Genomic DNA, 14,487 nt, shown 5'->3' on the forward strand with positions numbered 1-14,487 from the left:
TTAGGACCACACACACACACACTTTCAGGTCCAGTCCAATATCAGGACAAGTTACACTTCAAGCAGGTCAGAATTGGTGAAATATGCTCTCTGCACATCTCAACTATTGTAAAACTATGTAAAAATAAAAATTCCATTGCTATCAAATTTACCCATTCAGCAGGAGGGACAGGTGTGCACCCATCAGAAGCCAGTGAGGGTTCAGGTTCACCAGGAGATCTGGTCATTTTGTCTTCTTGCATGTCACTGCTGACATTCTAAATGAACACACATATTTCATAATCACCATTAATAATGCCACAATAGCAGAAAAAACACAATTAGTAGTTAAAGCAGGATCAATTACAGTTTATTAAACATCAATTACGCCAAGGTGAATAATTAGGACCACACACACACACACTTTCAGGTCCAGTCCAATATCAGGACAAGTTACACTTCAAGCAGGTCGGAATTGGTGAAATATGCTCTCTGCACATCTCAACTATTGTAAAACTATGTAAAAATAAAAATTCCATTGCTATCAAATTTACCCATTCAGCAGGAGGGCCAGGTGTGCACCCATCAGAAGCCAGTGAGGGTTCAGGTTCACCAGGAGATCTGGTCATTTTGTCTTTTTGCATGTCACTGCTGACATTCTAAATGAACACACATATTTCATAATCACCATTAATAATGCCACAATAGCAGAAAAAACACAATTAGTAGTTAAAACAGGATCAATTACAGTTTATTAAACATCAATTACGCTAAGGTGAATAATTAGGACCACACACACACACACTTTCAGGTCCAGTCCAATATCAGGACAAGTTACACTTCAAGCAGGTCAGAATTGGTGAAATATGCTCTCTGCACATCTCAACTATTGTAAAACTATGTAAAAATAAAAATTCCATTGCTATCAAATTTACCCATTCAGCAGGAGGGACAGGTGTGCACCCATCAGAAGCCAGTGAGGGTTCAGGTTCACCAGGAGATCTGGTCATTTTGTCTTCTTGCATGTCACTGCTGACATTCTAAATGAACACACATATTTCATAATCACCATTAATAATGCCACAATAGCAGAAAAAACACAATTAGTAGTTAAAGCAGGATCAATTACAGTTTATTAAACATCAATTACGCCAAGGTGAATAATTAGGACCACACACACACACACTTTCAGGTCCAGTCCAATATCAGGACAAGTTACACTTCAAGCAGGTCAGAATTGGTGAAATGTGCTCTCTGCACATCTTAACTATTGTAAAACTAGGTAAAAATAAAAATTCCATTGCTATCAAATTTACCCATTCAGCAGGAGGGCCAGGTGTGCACCCATCAGAAGCCAGTGAGGGTTCAGGTTCACCAGGAGATCTGGTCATTTTGTCTTTTTGCATGTCACTGCTGACATTCTAAATGAACACACATATTTCATAATCACCATTAATAATGCCACAATAGCAGAAAAAACACAATTAGTAGTTAAAACAGGATCAATTACAGTTTATTAAACATCAATTACGCTAAGGTGAATAATTAGGACCACACACACACACACTTTCAGGTCCAGTCCAATATCAGGACAAGTTACACTTCAAGCAGGTCAGAATTGGTGAAATATGCTCTCTGCACATCTCAACTATTGTAAAACTATGTAAAAATAAAAATTCCATTGCTATCAAATTTACCCATTCAGCAGGAGGGACAGGTGTGCACCCATCAGAAGGCAGTGAGGGTTCAGGTTCACCAGGAGATCTGGTCATTTTGTCTTCTTGCATGTCACTGCTGACATTCTAAATGAACACACATATTTCATAATCACCATTAATAATGCCACAATAGCAGAAAAAACACAATTAGTAGTTAAAGCAGGATCAATTACAGTTTATTAAACATCAATTACGCCAAGATGAATAATTAGGACCACACACACACTGTTCCAGTCCAATATCAGGACAATTTACACTTCAAGCTGATCAGAATTGGTGAAATATGCTCTCTGCACATCTCAGCTATTGTAAAACTATGTAAAAATACAAATTCCATTGCTATCTTAAACATTATTGGCAAAAACTAAATGTGTTTAGTACATAGAAAAATGTTAAACAGCAAAACAAATACACAAACAATTAGGACATCACACAGACAACTGTTATGACATTGTAGACTCTACACCAGTCTAAAAATTTCCCATTAAGAATTTTTTGCCATCAACCTTCAGAAAATTTATTAATAAAAAGTCAAAGCACATTAAGGCTTAGCAGGTTATTTAAATTTCACCCCAACAGTGCCTCTGAATGTTATTTCAGGACATCTAAGTGAGTGTTGAGTATATAGACAGATTGTACCTGTGAAATAGTGTTTATTTGTTCCAGTCTCTCAGAAGCCAGAGAAGGTTCAGGTTCACCAAAACGTTTTTTCTGTAACATGTCTTTCTTTGAAATATTAACTTTAACCTTTTATGACAAAACAAAGTCAATTAGTATACAAAATCATGTAAAATTGTGTAACATTTTACTAACATTCAGCTAAACACCGTCATCCATTACATCTCTATCTCAGATACAAAAACAAACTACCCAAACAGGTGCCCAAATATGGTGCAAGAGATGATCGTTCCCATATATTGTTTTTCAGTGTTTTTTTTTACTCACCAGTGAACGCCACGGCCAAGCACTGTCTCCATAATCGTATGTTATTTCTTCCCCCGGGAGTATATTCTTGATCGCGAATAAACACAGGTGTGGCCTGCCATTAACTACAATTTTCTTCATTTTACAGTTGGCATTTTTTGCATCATCATTCACAAGCCTGCCAAGTGTCCCATCCTCTTCAGAAGCATCAATGCTGAAAGAAACATTCTTATCTTAGATGTATTCCACTCAATACATGAACATTGATGGATTAGTAGTATGTTACAGGAAATATACCAATTGCACAAAATATTTTAATATCTACTATAGATAAACCCCTGAAAAAATAAAAATACAAAATCAGCACATTTCAGGCACAATGTGATTTTATCTTGCATGCAAGTTAGCAACTAAACTAACAGAGAAATGTTTAGAAATTTACAGCGTGACGTACCACCATGAGCTTCCATTCCACTCAAAGTCAAACAAAAACCCATTTTGTTTTTCTGTATATCTTCTTTGTCTTTTAAAACTCTCCTTTTGTGAAATAAGTTTTCCTTTATATTCAAGCACAAAGCATCCACTCTCAATGTGCATGAGGGCAAACACTCCCCTTCCTAAAATAGAACAGAAATTAAATGTAAAGGACATTTTTGTTTAATTTAAAGACAATGAATCTAAAATGCAAAGATTTTGGAGGATGCTGCTGCTAAATAAAGAGCTCTAACATGTACATTGATCATGTAAGCAGAGGACAGTAACGACTAAGCATCTTCAGGCATCAAATAGAAATGGTTGTATAAAATAACCAACAAATTATTGGGTTAAAAAAAGTAATTGAGATATATGTTGCAAAGGGCTGCAGAACAGTACCCAGGGCTGCTGGATCTAAAGCTGACAAGGATATAATCTGCTACGGTACATTTCAAAACTAGTTGGTCAGGGTGTAAGGATGAGGTTGGTTGGTTGGTCAGGGTGTAAGGATGAGGTTGGTTGGTTGGTCAGGGTGTAAGGATGAGGTTGGTTGGTTGGTCAGGGTGTAAGGATGAGGTTGGTTGGCTGGTCAGGGTGTAAGGATGAGGTTGGTTTGTTGGTCAGGGTGTAAGGATGAGGTTGGTTTGTTGGTCAGGGTGTAAGGATGAGGTTGGTTTGTTGGTCAGGGTGTAAGGATGAGGTTGGTTGGTTGGTCAGGGTGTAAGGATGAGGTTGGTTGGTTGGTCAGGGTGTAAGGATGAGGTTGGTTGGTTGGTCAGGGTGTAAGGATGAGGTTGGTTGGTTGGTCAGGGTGTAAGGATGAGGTTGGTTGGTTGGTCAGGGTGTAAGGATGAGGTTGGTTGGTTGGTCAGGGTGTAAGGATGAGGTTGGTTGGTTGGTTGGTTGGTCAAGGTGTAAGGATGAGGTTGGTTGGTTGGTTGGTCAGGGTGTAAGGATGAGGTTGGTTGGTTGGTTGGTTGGTCAGGGTGTAAGGATGAGGTTGGTTGGTTGGTCAGGGTGTAAGGATGAGGTTGGTTGGTTGGTCAGGGTGTAAGGATGAGGTTGGTTGGTTGGTCAGGGTGTAAGGATGAGGTTGGTTGGTTGGTCAGGGTGTAAGGATGAGGTTGGTTGGTTGGTCAGGGTGTAAGGATGAGGTTGGTTGGCTGGTCAGGGTGTAAGGATGAGGTTGGTTTGTTGGTCAGGGTGTAAGGATGAGGTTGGTTTGTTGGTCAGGGTGTAAGGATGAGGTTGGTTTGTTGGTCAGGGTGTAAGGATGAGGTTGGTTGGTTGGTCAGGGTGTAAGGATGAGGTTGGTTGGTTGGTCAGGGTGTAAGGATGAGGTTGGTTGGTTGGTCAGGGTGTAAGGATGAGGTTGGTTGGTTGGTCAGGGTGTAAGGATGAGGTTGGTTGGTTGGTCAGGGTGTAAGGATGAGGTTGGTTGGTTGGTCAGGGTGTAAGGATGAGGTTGGTTGGTTGGTTGGTTGGTCAAGGTGTAAGGATGAGGTTGGTTGGTTGGTTGGTCAGGGTGTAAGGATGAGGTTGGTTGGTTGGTTGGTTGGTCAGGGTGTAAGGATGAGGTTGGTTGGTTGGTTGGTCAGGGTGTAAGGATGAGGTTGGTTGGTTGGTTGGTTGGTCAGGGTGTAAGGATGAGGTTGGTTTGTTGGTCAGGGTGTAAGGATGAGGTTGGTTTGTTGGTCAGGGTGTAAGGATGAGGTTGGTTTGTTGGTCAGGGTGTAAGGATGAGGTTGGTTGGTTGGTCAGGGTGTAAGGATGAGGTTGGTTGGTTGGTCAGGGTGTAAGGATGAGGTTGGTTGGTTGGTCAGGGTGTAAGGATGAGGTTGGTTGGTTGGTCAGGGTGTAAGGATGAGGTTGGTTGGTTGGTCAGGGTGTAAGGATGAGGTTGGTTGGTTGGTCAGGGTGTAAGGATGAGGTTGGTTGGTTGGTTGGTTGGTCAGGGTGTAAGGATGAGGTTGGTTGGTTGGTTGGTCAGGGTGTAAGGATGAGGTTGGTTGGTTGGTTGGTTGGTTGGTCAGGGTGTAAGGATGAGGTTGGTTGGTTGGTTGGTCAGGGTGTAAGGATGAGGTTGGTTGGTTGGTTGGTCAGGGTGTAAGGATGAGGTTGGTTGGTTGGTTGGTCAGGGTGTAAGGATGAGGTTGGTTGGTTGGTTGGTCAGGGTGTAAGGATGAGGTTGGTTGGCTGGTCAGGGTGTAAGGATGAGGTTGGTTGGTTGGTCAGGGTGTAAGGATGAGGTTGGTTGGTTGGTCAGGGTGTAAGAATGAGGTTGGTTGGTTGGTCAGGGTGTAAGGATGAGGTTGGTTGGTTGGTCAGGGTGTAAGGATGAGGTTGGTTGGTTGGTCAGGGTGTAAGGATGAGGTTGGTTGGTTGGTCAGGGTGTAAGGATGAGGTTGGTTGGTTGGTCAGGGTGTAAGGATGAGGTTGGTTGGTTGGTCAGGGTGTAAGGATGAGGTTGGTTGGTTGGTCAGGGTGTAAGGATGAGGTTGGTTGGTTGGTCAGGGTGTAAGGATGAGGTTGGTTGGTTGGTCAGGGTGTAAGGATGAGGTTGGTTGGTTGGTTAGGGTGTAAGGATGAGGTTGGTTGGTTGGTCAGGGTGTAAGAATGAGGTTGGTTGGTTGGTTAGGGTGTAAGGATGAGGTTGGTTGGTTGGTCAGGGTGTAAGGATGAGGTTGGTTGGTTGGTCAGGGTGTAAGAATGAGGTTGGTTGGTTGGTTGGTCAGGGTGTAAGGATGAGGTTGGTTGGTCAGGGTGTAAGGATGAGGTTGGTTGGTCAGGGTGTAAGGATGAGGTTGGTTGGTCAGGTTGTAAGGATGAGGTTGGTTGGTTGGTTGGTCAGGGTGTAAGGATGAGGTTGGTTGGTCAGGGTGTAAGGATGAGGTTGGTTGGTCAGGGTGTAAGGATGAGGTTGGTTGGTCAGGGTGTAAGGATGAGGTTGGTTGGTCAGGGTGTAAGGATGAGGTTGGTTGGTCAAGGTGTAAGGATGAGGTTGGTTGGTCAAGGTGTAAGGATGAGGTTGGTTGGTCAAGGTGTAAGGATGAGGTTGGTTGGTCAAGGTGTAAGGATGAGGTTGGTTGGTTGGTCAGGGTGTAAGGATGAGGTTGGTTGGTTGGTTGGTCAGGGTGTAAGGATGAGGTTGGTTGGTTGGTTGGTCAGGGTGTAAGGATGAGGTTGGTTGGTTGGTCAGGGTGTAAGGATGAGGTTGGTTGGTCAGGGTGTGGCCACTCTGGGATCTCTGTGCTTTACACCGTGGTCCCGGGGGAACTGAATTTTCCACTTGTGGGATCAATAAAGTTTAAGTTTAGTTTAAGGATGAGGTTGGTTGGTCAGGGTGTAAGGATGAGGTAATAAAGCTAGAGTGGAGTCCGTGAGTTATAGTTACACAGGGTGCCTTATAGCATAGGTGGACATTAACAGTGCAAGTGGGGCTGGGGATGGCATTAGTCACTGGGTGTGTATAACGTATCAAGGGGCGGGTGTGATGCAACCGCAAGTTTTAAAATAATTTATTAAATGAAATAAACAATAGAACCAAGGAGAACAATCAGGTAGAAGGGGATGTACACTAAAGGGTACATAAACTTAATGACACAGCAAACAAGCAACACACTACCAGAACAAAAATATTAAACATGCTACCAGAGACCTAGTTCAACTCAAGACGACAGACATACAAGCAACCACGAATGCATATTTCTAATATAATCAACCGAGATAAAAGAACAGAATAAAACATACGGTTTTAAACACTAGGGGTACAGAACACAGGAATCTAGTTACTGTGTTCGTGTTATATTCTTAAATGCAGAACACTTATCGGGAGGGTGGAATGACGGAAGGACAACGCTAGACTGAAAGCATAAAACTACGAGAGAATAACCAGGTAGGGAACACTAGATCAGGGAAAATAGACTATGGCAAAAGACAATGAGCTCAGAGGGAAACAGAAATGTCACGGGCAAGTAGGAAACATGGTAAGGAACATAAGGAAGACCAAACAGAACTGACCAAACCGGAATACTGGGGAAGCAAGGGAGAAACGATAAGCAGGCAAGGAGAGATCAGCGCACAGGAAAACAGGTAGATGTAAAAACACAAAGCACTCTAGAAAACAAAACCTAGACAAAGACAGAGAGACTACACGGAATGGAGAGCAGAGCAAGGCAGGGCAGGATAAAGGAGTACTCACAAACACAATGACTGACGCAGATGGCTGAAACAGAAGGACTAAAATACACTGGGACAGGGAAACTAAACAAGACACAGGTGGGAACACTGAGGACAGGGGCGTGACAGACAGAAGGGAACTATGGCAATGGGGAAACAAGGCAGGACAATCGAGGGGGGCGGAGTTGGGCATGACAGTGTGCCAGTATGGATCTATTCTGTAATTAGTGTTTGATGATGAAATAGGTAAAAATTTATATGGAACTGGTGGGACGGAGTACACATTAACGGTGTCAATGGGGCCAGGTGTAGACTGGGTATGGTGGTGTGGGCTTAATGTAGTGAAATGTGGATGAAGAGATGTGTCTACTTGAAAACCTTCAATTAAGAACTTCACCTTCATGTGCTAAACCAAATCATGAAGTCATTAAGGAAAACTCATGAATTAAGGCTTACCTTTATATGCATTTATGAGTCTTTCTTCAAACCAAGGTTTATCTTTTTGAGAAATAACATGCCCAGTAGCATCTTCTACCGGACTAAGCCTGGTTCTTCTTTTTGACATGTTTGTACAGGATTGTCTAGGGACAATAAAATTCTGAATTACATGGAAATAAACATTAAATGTTTATTCATTTTAGGTCAGCCTAAAAACATCTTAATTCCAATTCCAATCTTAATTCCAATAAAAAATTCTAGAAGCATAATAACTTCAAAACAAACACAAAAAGGCCCTCGTGCTTTTCAGAATACTGGATGTTCTTTTTGAATATGTAGACCAGACACTGACAATTTTTACAGCTTTAACTTAAATATGTTGCCTTTATGTTGATCGCCTCTAAAATATGTATTTGGAAATATCAATACATAAATACTTTAGATAATTCCAGTAAGTGAATGTCTGTTTATCGTTGCTTCTTTAAAACTGCAATTAACCATTATTTCCTAAACTAAAGTTGAGTTAAAAAAAAAAAATAAATAAAAAAAAAACCCTATTTTCACAGCACTATTTATAAAGCGATTCGTTCTCACAGAATACCTCACTCTGCTTCCTCTGCTCCCCTCCCCCACTCTGCAAAGCTCAAAACGTAACTGGCACCCCTCCCCCATTCTAATGCAGACAGGATTAGGGTTACAGATCTCAATCGACTAAATATTTGGTATATTTCTAGAAATGTTCAAAATATACATTTTCCTAACAATTACATATATATATATATATATACATATATATATATATATACACATACATACATACATACATATATATATATAATATATATATATATATATATACACATACATACATACATACATTATATAAATTCAGCACAACTTTCTGACGTCCGCCATTTCACAACTGCAAACGTCACCAGTGCACCTTCCCCCACCCGAACAGCAACTTGCACTGCCCAGCTAAATCCCTCAAAGTTCAGAACTCGCCACTCTAACCCTAACCCTAACCCTAACTCCTCCCCCTCTCTGCTTAGTCTCCACCCCTCCCCCACTCTGCAAAGCTGAGAAACGTAACTGGCACCCCTCCTCCCCCATTCTAATGCGGACAGGATTAGGGTTAGCGTATTACAGATCTCAATCGACTAAGTATTTGGAATATTTCTGGAAATGTTCAAAATATACATTCAAAATATACATTTTCCTAACAATTAAATAAATTATATATGTGTAAATATATGTTTAAATTCAGCACAACTTTCTGACGTCCGCCATTACACAACTGTCTCCACCCTTCCCCCACTCTGCCGTGTTGAAAAAGCATGTAATACCGCTCGCGCAAAGGAACTGACACGGAGCCAGAGTAAAGCTGGGCATACACTGTACGATATTTTAAATGGTGTACTCAGCTCCATCTCAAACTGTACGACTAAATCGCAGGGTTTAAAAGGAGAGTCGGCTCGTAGAGCTGCTTCAACAGTGCGATACTCTCACGAGGAGCGATTTGAATATCAAACATGTTTGATATTCTTGCGACGCTGCGATTTCTGATCGGGAGTTGGTCGTGAGGTGTGAATCGCTCCTCGTTTACCTGTGTAAACTATACGATGCACGACACGCGATTGAGCCGAAACTCAGCCCGATCGCAAAGATAGTCACACGAGTGAAAAATCGGCTGAAAATGGGCCAAAAATCGCACAGTGTACGCCCAGCTTTAAGCGGCGTGTAACAAAAACCCAATTATGATGACTGACGAGAGCTGAATCGACTAAGTGGAGATTTGGATATATCTAATTCGAAGATGTCAAATTTATTACATAATTTATATAAAAACAACTACATAACACGGATCCCTTGCTGTTACTTATACTGATAAAATAACTCGTAAAGAAATCTAAGTCTGATAAACTGGACGGACACTTGCCAGGTTAAACATACGAATTTAACAGCAAAGTGTTTCACTCTAGGTAACGCATTTAAAAGTAATTTGTTCTAAGCGCATGAAGAAAGAAAAACAAATTAATATAGACACGTATATAATAAGGTTGTCAAATACTCTAAAAACATTAACAAGAAAAAAATATGTTTTTTAACTTACCACATCCACGCAGGTAATAAAAGCTCTCCGTCCAACTTCTCCAATTTTCCCGGGAAAAACGTGACGTAATTTTGCCGCGAACGCTCGAAGGATTATTTGTTTATCTAATGAGTATTGGATGGATTGGATGCTTCCTAGTAGACTACTGACGTCACATCCGGGAATAGCTGACGCGTCTTCCGAAGTGTGCGTGGCTTTGCTTGCAGTTCCTCAATAATCCGCTGGTGGCGTGCACACACTTCAGCCAAATTGCCACACCCACACCCAGATTTGTTCTGACGATTGTTAAAATTTAGTACTTTCGCGATATCAATTACAGAGATACATTATACCTCTCTGAACACCGTAGCATCGTCAGAAAAGTTAGGACATGGTTTTTGGTACTGACTTTTACATGAGTCCTAACTTCGTGACTGTGTATTATGACATTTGTACTGATTTTTCACAAAAACAAACACACACACACACACACACACACACACACACACACGTGCACAAGACTTCCAGCTGAACAGTTTGTACCTCCGTGTAAAAACAGACTCGCGGGATGTTTGCACGGTGTCACTGAGGCGGACGCGGCCCCGAGGTAAACCCAGACGGGGGCGTCAGCCCTCTGGCCTCGCGAGCCGCTAATTCCATTAAGAGCGTAGTTTGTTCACGCCGCTTCACCATACACTGAGCGGCTACGTCACACGACCACTTTTCCTTCTCTCCTCCTCCTCTCTAATCCCCCCATCCCCCCTCCCGCTGCCTCAGCTGTAATTGAGCGTTACAATAAATTGAACCAGTACAATCCAAGTTGGCTCATTCGATCTCTTGATCTCCTGTTCTCGTATTCCCTCCCACTCCAGTCCACACATTCACTCTCTCTTTCTTTCTCACTTTTTTCTCACTTACTCTTTCTCTCCTCCTCTCTTTGCATCTTTCTTGCTCTTTTTCTCTCTCTTTCTCTTGCTCGCTTTCTCACTTTTTCTCACTTCCTCTTTCTCTCCCTCTCTTTTCATCTTCCTTGCTATCTTTCTCTCTCTCTCCCAGTCTCTCTCCTTCTCTCTCTCAGTCTCTTTTCTTTCCTCTCCTTTTCTGTCCATGCCCAGTCAACTATATTGACAGCGAGAGTTTATGCGAGCTTACTGTGAGATCTCAAGAATGACTCACTGTCCGCTCCACGGCTACAGCTCTTCTCGTGACAGTCACTTCATGATCAGTTTAATAATTCTCCTCAACTCAGATCACCTTTTTTTCCTGTGCATAAACAACATGAGCAAATACACAATAAGGTGACAGCAAGTTAAGACAGTCAGTCACGCATATATTGATCTCATTTAAAAGACGCCGTTTGGGCCTGCTGTACCGTTTACCAGTGGGTCTGGGGGAGGGGTGTATTAGATTGTCTTAGATTTTTTATAGCACATTTCAATTGAAAACATAAAAGCCAATAATTGAGTGGTGTTGTACAAAACACTCTTACATAAGACACTGCACACAGATATAGGAAAATGCTATAGCATTAAGAGGAAGCAACCACCCCTGTCACTGATTACAACACAGAATACTGCCCAACACACACACACACACACACACACACACACACACACAGACACACACACAAACGCACACAATAGCAGCGCAACGCTGGTAATTACATGCTTACATGCTAGTAATTACATCTTAACTGTTCAGTCCCAAGACTACAGACAGTTTCGTGCTTTAATTAGAATAATTACTGTACATTCAGCCCTTTAACAAAAATACATTCACCCTTCATAGACATCTCATAATCCTGGCAGCATATAGGGTCCATGTTTATACTGAAGCTCCCCTAGGACTGCAGGTAGACCAAGGCCATCGAGACCCATACGTGCTACAGTACCCAGAGATATTTAAGTAGTTCTGGTTAAGCATGTCTGACAGATGCAAATGCAAACACCAGGGTATATAATTATAGTTTTCATTTTTATAGCACTTTGACTTGTTGGTGAAATGTGCAGTATAATATAATTTCTGTGACTTGCCTTTTGGTTTCTGCATTTAGACTCAATATAACCCTATATAGGGGTTTAATCCTAATATAACTCTATATAGGGGTTTAATCCTAATATAACCCTATATAGGGGTTTAATCCTAATATAACTCTATAGGCAATTAGACTTGATCGTGGTCTAACTGACAGAATTCAGCTACAAAGACTGCAGTGAGGAGAGGAAAGAGGAACTACGTCTGCGTAGAGAGGTTGTGCTAGTGTGCTAGTGTCTATAGAGTTTGTTGCTATGACGATTCATCTACTACCAGTACTTGCACACTGGATGTTACACTCATTTGCATAAGGCTGCAAACTGACTTGTCATTCACTATATTGTCATTCACCGTATTCACTATATTGCAGTCAATCAGTCAATCGAATGGCACTATCATTCATTACTATATATATATATATATATATATATATATATATACCTGCACAGTATAAAGTGGAACTCTACATGTGTATATGTATTACTTACTTTTTAATAATTTAAATGCAGGTCTTCTATAATTCATGCACATGTGTAATTCACATAATTAGGTTTTGTAGTGCATCTATATACCAGTTCAATTGAATGGGGTCATAGGGAACAGGTAGTGGACAACACAGATAGAATATAAAGTAGAAAGCGTTATGTGGTATATTCGATTTTCATAACACAAGGCAGCTGACTGAAATGTCCTGTAGTTGAGGGCCAGTGCATTATTTTCCACATATTGCTCCCAGACGTAATATCACCTAAATGACAACATGAGAGGATTTAATTGCATCATTCTACCACTGATGTTCAGACCAACAAATCTCACTGTTAACTGATCATATTGTATGTTTGGTGCTTTGAGTGCTGCAGTATAATAATAGTGGTGTCCTCGTATTGTATTATCAGGCAGGGCCGGAGTGGGCCCCTTTTTCAGCCCGGGAGTTTCATGCCCAAATCCGGCCCAAAATTATTTTCCCCTCCCAATCAGCCCAAACTAGAGATTGACATGAGCTGGCCCATCTGGAATCCTCCCGAATCTCCAGATTAGCCACTCCGGCTCTGTTATCAGGCCACCAATATTAGCAATTAGAATCAGCAAAATGTTTACGTCACCTACCCGCCGTGTTGGGGCAGGATCGGGAACGTTCACAGTCTTCTGTGTCATTTCACTGTTGGACGTTGGAGTTTCACGCATCGTGAGTCAGTTTGTAGGAGATTAAAGTGAGTGGGTAAATGATTACGAGGACTGACAGCGCACGCAGAGTTTTACAATATAACGCTACGATTTAAAAATAATCTCCTAGGAGATAAATATTAAATCACGGACATCCTTTTTGTCAAATCCTCTTTTTATTAGGATTTGATAAAAGGCCTAGTGAAACCACACTCTCATCTGAAAGCAGACCGTCATATAAAACGGCTTATCTGCACATAATTCATCCTCTTTATGACTGAGTAAACCCTAGCTAAGACTGCTAGCATTCTGGAATCACGTTTAGTCATTTACGGTTTTATGGTGGATTTTATAGTGGTTGTTAATGTTGACAACCACTACCCATCATTATGCGATCTTACACACACTGATGATTTTTGGATCATTAAACTATTATTAAATAGTTGTTTAATTGTTTGTTTAATTGTTTTAATACTGTTTAAAAAAATTTTCTTGAATTTAAACATTGATAAATGCTTATTCCAAAGTATGTCCTGACTATTAAAATATTTTAATGTGTGAAACCAAGTTAACAGGGGCTTTAAGATTTTTTTGGTTCTCGAATGCAGAGCAAATACTTTTTTGGAAAGCAAACATTTAGCACAATTTTCCAGAGGAATGCAATGTGCAGGCCAGATCCTGGTCCATTTGAGAAAGGAGCTTACACAATTATGACCCTCAGGTGTGACTGCGCTATTACTGGTGGGTTACATCAGCAGCTGAGAGAGTGGCGTCTGTTTACTGTACCACCCTCTACGTGTCCGGCTACCTGCGCTTAAAATGCTGCCTGCTTCTAAAAATACCCCCAAAATATAAACAATAGGGACTATAAAAAGCCAAGTGAACAATGCATACCTAAATACTGTCATGAGATCTTTTGTGTTGTACCAAAAAGAGAAATATACTGGAATTGGTACCATAAGCTAACATGACTTGCTGCTGAGAAAAGGTGATTTTGACAAGAGTCATCCAGCGAACAGAATAAATTGCAGCGTGGGGCCTCAGACAGCACGCCTGCTCTAGGGTAAGAAAGTGGTTCATCCACAACTCATTATTAATGTAACTCTGGGTTAGGGGATTTCAGCAGCGCCATCAGGATTCAACAGAATGGCATATTTGATCAGATTGATGTAAGTGATGAAGCAGCTGATAACTGCAGAGGAACACACAACAACAATAATAACAACAACAACAGGTAGAAATGGAGGTTTCTGTGGGGATTCAGTGTCCAAACTGAAACATGACCCTGTTCCCTGCTCAGCAAACAGCATCCGTGTCAGATGAGTTTAGAAGTCAGCCGCACAGACAGGCAGGTGGGCTTAGTGCGCGATGAAAGGGAAGAAGGAGTATTTAAATGGATCACAGAGATAACTTCACACCCAAATTCATCATAATATTAAACCATGACTGAGCCTCCATTGTCTGTTTGAGATTAGTGGTTTTTAA

General features: G+C 41.3%; 1 protein-coding gene and 1 long non-coding RNA gene across 2 annotated transcripts in view; both read right to left on the reverse strand.

The window, feature by feature from the left end:
• The window catches only part of nsmfb (NMDA receptor synaptonuclear signaling and neuronal migration factor b), a 47,094-nt gene that overhangs the window by 30,998 nt on the left and 1,609 nt on the right, over positions 1–14,487 (reverse strand). The window lies entirely within an intron of this gene.
• LOC143509484 (uncharacterized) lies at positions 1,686–10,275 on the reverse strand. Its single transcript, XR_013129686.1, has 6 exons — positions 9,826–10,275; positions 7,731–7,855; positions 3,076–3,238; positions 2,643–2,835; positions 2,337–2,444; positions 1,686–1,781 (listed from the first exon to the last, which is right to left on the reverse strand). It is a non-coding gene; the product is annotated as an uncharacterized LOC143509484 (long non-coding RNA).

This window comes from Brachyhypopomus gauderio, chromosome 3 (assembly GCF_052324685.1).
Source record: "Brachyhypopomus gauderio isolate BG-103 chromosome 3, BGAUD_0.2, whole genome shotgun sequence".
Classification (NCBI taxonomy): domain Eukaryota; kingdom Metazoa; phylum Chordata; class Actinopteri; order Gymnotiformes; family Hypopomidae; genus Brachyhypopomus; species Brachyhypopomus gauderio.